This window comes from Triticum dicoccoides, chromosome 6A, assembly GCF_002162155.2.
Source record: "Triticum dicoccoides isolate Atlit2015 ecotype Zavitan chromosome 6A, WEW_v2.0, whole genome shotgun sequence".
NCBI lineage: Eukaryota > Viridiplantae > Streptophyta > Magnoliopsida > Poales > Poaceae > Triticum > Triticum dicoccoides.
In genome coordinates, this window is record NC_041390.1 from 593,878,094 (window position 1) to 593,884,093 (window position 6,000).

Sequence of the window (6,000 nt, forward strand, 5' to 3'; positions counted from 1 at the left end):
ATACACCACCCTTTTGACACAGCAACAGACAGAATTAACCTGATCGTCGTTGCCTTCACTACAGGACTAAAGGTGTCCTCGTAGTCAATGCCATAACGTTGCTTGAAGCCTTTAGCAACTAAGCGGGCTTTGTACCTGTCAATAGTATCATCAGATTTGTGCTTAACTTTATATACCCACTTACAGTCAATAATGTTAAGTCCTCTTTGAAACGGAACAAGATGCCATGTCTTATTTTTCATGAGAGCAAGATATTCAGCACCCATGGCCTCTATCCACTTTGCATCACCAAAAGCCTCTTGCAGAGTACCAGGTTCTCCTGTACCGCAGAAACCAGCCCAACGAATACAGCCGTCCTTATATTCTTTAGGGCGAAAAATACCACTTTTTGACCATGTATGTGCTTGTGAAGGCGGCTGGGAAGGTTGGCGTGGCTGTGGCACAAAATTCGCAGAAGATCCGAAGCCCGCTGCAGCATCAGGGGCCGATCAATCCGTCTCGGATCGTGAATCCGCAGGAGCATCATCGACCGATGCGGCGGGTGAACCGGGGCGGCCCACTTCCGTTGATAGGCCGCCACTTGGCGAGCCACCAGGAGCGCACGCGGAATCGACCGCGTCCTCCACTCGGGGGCGCCCACCTGGCGAAGCGGGAGCCGTTCGCTCCTGGGCCGACCCGCACGAGGCGCGCTCCTGGGCCGACCTGCACGAGGCGCGAGGAGCGGTTTCCAGGGGCTCCCACCGTGTCAGGGTGCCAGGTACAGATCCCGTGGCAGACTCGCTGCCATCCAGGGAAGCGCCGGATCCCGTGCGGGCAGGTGAGTCCGCCTGGCTTGCCGTGCCCTGATCTGCTGTGGCTATTTCATCCTGCATAAAATCATCTCCAAAAGCACTGTTTTCGAAACTGTGAGCATCAACAGTATTGGAAATTGACAAATGGTCATTACGCTTATTATTCCCATGATCTAAAGGAGTGAATGGATTGAGGAGATTTTGTGGTAATAGAAGGATTTCTGCTCGAAGTTGTGCGCCGGCATTAGGATGAAGATTCGAAAAAGGAAAAATGGATTCATCAAAAACAACATCTCTGGATATATAAACTCGACCTGGTGACATCAAGACACTTATACCCTTTATGAAGGCCACTATAGCCTAGAAAACACACTGTTTGGAACGAAATTGAAGTTTGTGTTGATTGTAGGGACGAAGATTGGGCCATACCGCACACCCAAAAATGCGTAAGAAAGAATAATTGGGTTTCTCATGTAGAAGTCGCTCCATGGGTGTTTGGAAATTAATGACCTTGCTAGGAAGTCTATTTATAAGATAGACAGCGGTAAGAAAGGCTTCATCCCAGAATTTAAGTGGCATGGATGCATGAGCAAGGAGTGATAGACCAACTTCAACTATATGACAATGCTTACGTTCAGCTGAACCATTTTGCTGATGAGCATAGGGACATGATACATGATGGGAAATACCAATACGGTTGAAAAAATTGTTTAACTTACGGTATTCACACACCCCCCCTCCCAGTCAGTTTGCAAAGCAAGGTTTTTTTTTTTATCAAATAGACGTTCTACATGATGCTAAAAATCATAAATTTCTGAAACACCTCAGATCTATTTTTGAGCACATAAATCCAAGTAAACTTACTGAAATCATCGACAAAGCTTACATAATATTTATTTCTGCTCACTGAAGGTGTAGCAGGACCTCATACATCGGAGAAAATAAGCTCTAAAGGAGCACTAGGCACACTCGTTGAACTAGGATACGGAAGTTGATGGCTTTTCGCCTTTTGACAGGCATCACAAACTGACTCGTTGTTTTTACTGGAGAAAGGGAGACGATTTTCGTTAAGAACTTTGTCGACCACCACATATGAGGGATGTCCTAGACGCCTATGCCACCGAGAGGAAGATGGTTTTGCTTGCTGAAAAAGCTTGCCATCCATGAATTAATGGCTTGGACTGTAGGGGAGAAAGGCCACCCCTACTCTGAGCGTGGAGTAGAACCTTGCATGTTACTTGGTCCTTAACAGGAATAAATTCAAGCCAAAACTCAATGTAAGTAAGATTGTCATGAGCAAGTTTGTGAGCTGAAATAAGATTTTTTTTGTTGCAGATGGAACATGTAGGACATTCTTAAGATGTAAAGGACGATCATGGGTATGAATTTGCGTTTGACCAATATGTTCTATTTCCATACCTGCTCCATTTGCTGCATGAACTTGCTCGTTGCCATGGTAGCGATCATGGACCGTGAGCTTGCTTAGCTAACCCGTAATGTGGTCGGTAGCTCCGGTGTCGACGTACCAATTGGTGTCAACACCATAGGAGTTTGTCATCATGTTCACCGTCTTCTTCGGTGTTGCCGGTGGTGTGCAAAAACGTTTGTCATGCCTCTTCCAACAGCGGTAAGCTTCGTGACCTTCACGACGACAAATTTGGCACTGCTCTTCAGAAGCATTGCCGCCGCCGCCTTGGTAGCCGCTGTCGCCGCCTTGGTAGCCGCTGTCGCCGCCTTGGTAGCCGTCACCGCCTTGGTAGCTGCTGCCTCCTTGGTAGCCGCCGCCTCCTCCTTATTTTGGTGGCTTGTTCTGGTAGCCACCACCGTTGCTACTCCCGCGGCCATCATAGCCGCTGCGACCACCATAGCCGCTGTTCCCGTCGTTATTCCTGCGGTTGCCGCTGTTGGAGGGACCACGCCCTCCTTTGTTAGCGAGGTTGGCAGAATAATATCCGCCATGAGCCAGGGCCTCGAGGCAACTCTCAGCCACCAGAAGCTGCCTGTACAGGTCACCGAGAGAGATGGGTCCCCTCGAGCAGTTGTGGCTGAGATTGCAGACACGAACGGGTTGTAGTCGTTGTCGAGTCCAGAAAGAATCTGCAAGATTAAATCATCATCATCAATCTTCTTACCAATTGCAACCATCTCATCAGCAATCCCCTTCATCGTCGTGAAGTAGGCCGATGCCGTCATCTCACCCTTCTTTGTGTTGGAGAGTTGGCCGCGGAGCTGGATTGCTCGCGCCCGGGATTGGGATGAGTACATCTCCGTGATTGCCTTCCAGAGAGGAGCCAAGGACGTGATGTCCGAGACCTACGCCAGGACCTCCCGTGAGAGAGATCCCATCACATACGCCAACACCTGTTGATCTTGATAGACCCATAGATCATACAGGGGATTGGCTACTTGCTCCAGGCCGCTCTTGTCAGCCTTCTGGACCTCGATGAATTCCAAGGGTGCAACAGTGATGCCGTCCATGTAACCAAACAGGCGAGCGCCTCTGATTTGGGGAGGAACTTGGGCTTTCCAGAGAAGAAAATTTTCCCTGGTGAGGCGCTCGGTGACTTGCTGGCTAAAGGGATTGGAAGGCAGACTAGAGGAGGAAGACGACGCCATGGCTGGGGATGTGCGGGAAGAGGTTTTAGGCTCTGTATACCATGTAAATCTGGGTGGAAGAGTTTGCTGTATCGGCCAGCAGGGACTCGTACGTGTATATATGGACGATCAAGAGTACAGGAGGTGTACGTTGGTTTAAATTAACTTGGCTCGTAAGAAACTATACAGAGACGAAGCCATATCGATCCAACCTGACGTACATAATTACAATACGTAAATACAACAAGTCCTTGCCCTACACGTACAGGATTACAAGTATTCCAATGTTTTCCTTGTTTTCTTCCTGGCCGAGGAGGCGGTATTCACATGAATTGACACATGTCATTCTGGAGCGCATGCCCGGAGAGCACGACCACGAGGCCTGGTCCTCCTTGGGGTGCCGCCGCATGACGACCTTCACCTTGATTTCGGCGCTCAACCGCATCTACGCACTTGTCCACCAGCACCGGCACCACTGGGAGAATGCCATCCCCATGCCCTGGCCAGATGTCAACCTGTCGGGCATTTGAACCCAAATAGGGTCCCAGTGCTGCTGCAGCTGTTGCTGACCAGAGGTTTCGCGCGGGAGGCGGAAATCCGCCATTGTCATGCTCAGCTCCCGGCCGACCACCGCGACGCCCCAGCGTTCGCGGTGGACTCCGTGCATTGGGTCACGTTGTTCACCGACAATCACGACCAACGCTGCCGTTGTGCTTCGAGGGTGCGCCTCATGCACCATGCGCGCTCCAGCACCACAGCTGGTGGTGGAGGAGGAGGATGAGGAGGTTGTAGAGTCCTACGGAAGGGCCGTCGAAGCCTTCGTGCTCTAGGAGCTCCCCAGCTGGCCGGCCTGGCTTGACCTGTCTCTGGCGTTGTCCGATTTGGTCAGAGTACAGGTTGTCGTGCCCTCGCCCGGGTTCGCGCCCGAGCCAGAGCAGTAGCCGTGGCCACTAGTGGGGCATTCGTGGTCGTGGACATCCATGTTCCCATGTGGGTGCACGCAGCTGACGCGATAGTAGAAGGAGGCGCACGATGCACCACTGCACGCACCGACACCGGTGGTAGTACCGTGGTCGTATCCTTGGCGGGTGCCGGTCTACGTTGACCTCACCGACAAGGATAATGGTGACGGCGCGACAGCCACTGGTCCTAGACTTTATTTATGTTTTTGATTAACATTTCTATGTTTAATTAATGGATGAAAGGACTTTTGATGGCACTTTATATATGTTTCTATTTTCAATAAAATTCGGTCGCAATCTGAAATGCGTCACTATAGGCCGACGAACACTGCATTAATTGGAGTTGCCCTAACTAATAACTCAAGACTTTTTTGCGGTGGAGGGGCAGGCGCTAGCGTTTCTGTGTACAGTACTGCTTATAATTCGTGACCAGCGTTGGAGTTCAAGACTCTACGAACAAGCATCTGTGCGTTCGAGATGGCCACCGTATTGTAACTTATTACCAGAGGAACAACCTAGCATATAGTATTTCTTTTTGGGCAATGATCTGCGCCGGCGCACCGGCCCAACGGTTGGGCCGGTCCAGCCCCAGCCGTCAGATCTGATCCCCTGCATCGTCCGATCCGTTCCTCCCCGCACCTCCTTCTTCAACCTCCCGCATGGGAAAAGGACGGGCCCCCCTCGTGCGCGTCGATGCCCCAGCATGCGCCGACCGCCTCGCCTCGCCTCCTCACCGCCGGTCACCCTCGCCGTCGGTCGCCTACGGTCGCCGCCCTCGCCGCTAGTCCCCCGCCCTCACCTATGTCGTCTTTGTGTGTTTCTGAAACCTCCATGGATGCAGCAGCGTGCGGCCATGGTTACGGCCAGTCGAGGTTGCAGCCCGCCGCGAGCCCGTAGCAGCTCGTCGGCGACCGGTTGCAGCATCCGCCCCTGCCCCCCTCCCCCCCTCCCCCGTGCTGGATTGAATTCATAGAAACCCACCACCGGCATCTGGCCGTCGTGAGAAAATGGATGTAGCAAAAACTGTGGATGGTAGCAAAAAACCACATGATTGAAGCAAAATTGTCACACGGACGTAGCAAAAAGAAAAATGCATGTTCCAACACAAAAACAATGTAGCATATCTAGGTGATGGTTCCAGCATCAGCACCGGCCGTGTCGTAGCTCGCCATGCGCCCATTGTAGCACCGCCACACAGCTTCATCTTCGCCGGCCGCTGTTGCTAGTTAGCCGTTTTCTGTTTGAAGCTTTTCTAGAAGCGGGTTGCAGCTTTTTGCGCTACGCGGTGGCCGACCTCGAGCTACCCCGTATCTAGTTGAAGCTTTTTCTAAAGCAGGATGTAGCTTTTTTGATTGCCGGATGTAGCATTTTTCAGTACTGGTTGCAGCTCTGATCCATGTCCATCGAAACTCATTCTTTCTCTGGTTCCAGCAAAATTGTCACCGGTCGTAGCATTTGGCTTTGACGGTTGTAGCTCCTATGTGCACCGGTTGTAGCTCTGATGCATGTCCATCGAAACTCATTATTTCTCTTACGTCACGAGTTGCCCCACCACGCAGCTTCCATCGCCGCCGCTCGCCATCATCAGTTCGCCGTTCTCTCGGTTGAAACTTTTCAAAAGACCTGTAGTAGCTATCTCGCGGCCGGTTGTA

The 6,000-nt window shown here is 51.5% G+C and overlaps 1 pseudogene; it reads right to left on the reverse strand.

Moving 5' to 3' along the window:
• Positions 1 to 2,820: 2,820 nt before the first annotated feature.
• Positions 2,821 to 2,918, reverse strand: LOC119319816 (annotated as a pseudogene).
• Positions 2,919 to 6,000: the final 3,082 nt, after the last annotated feature.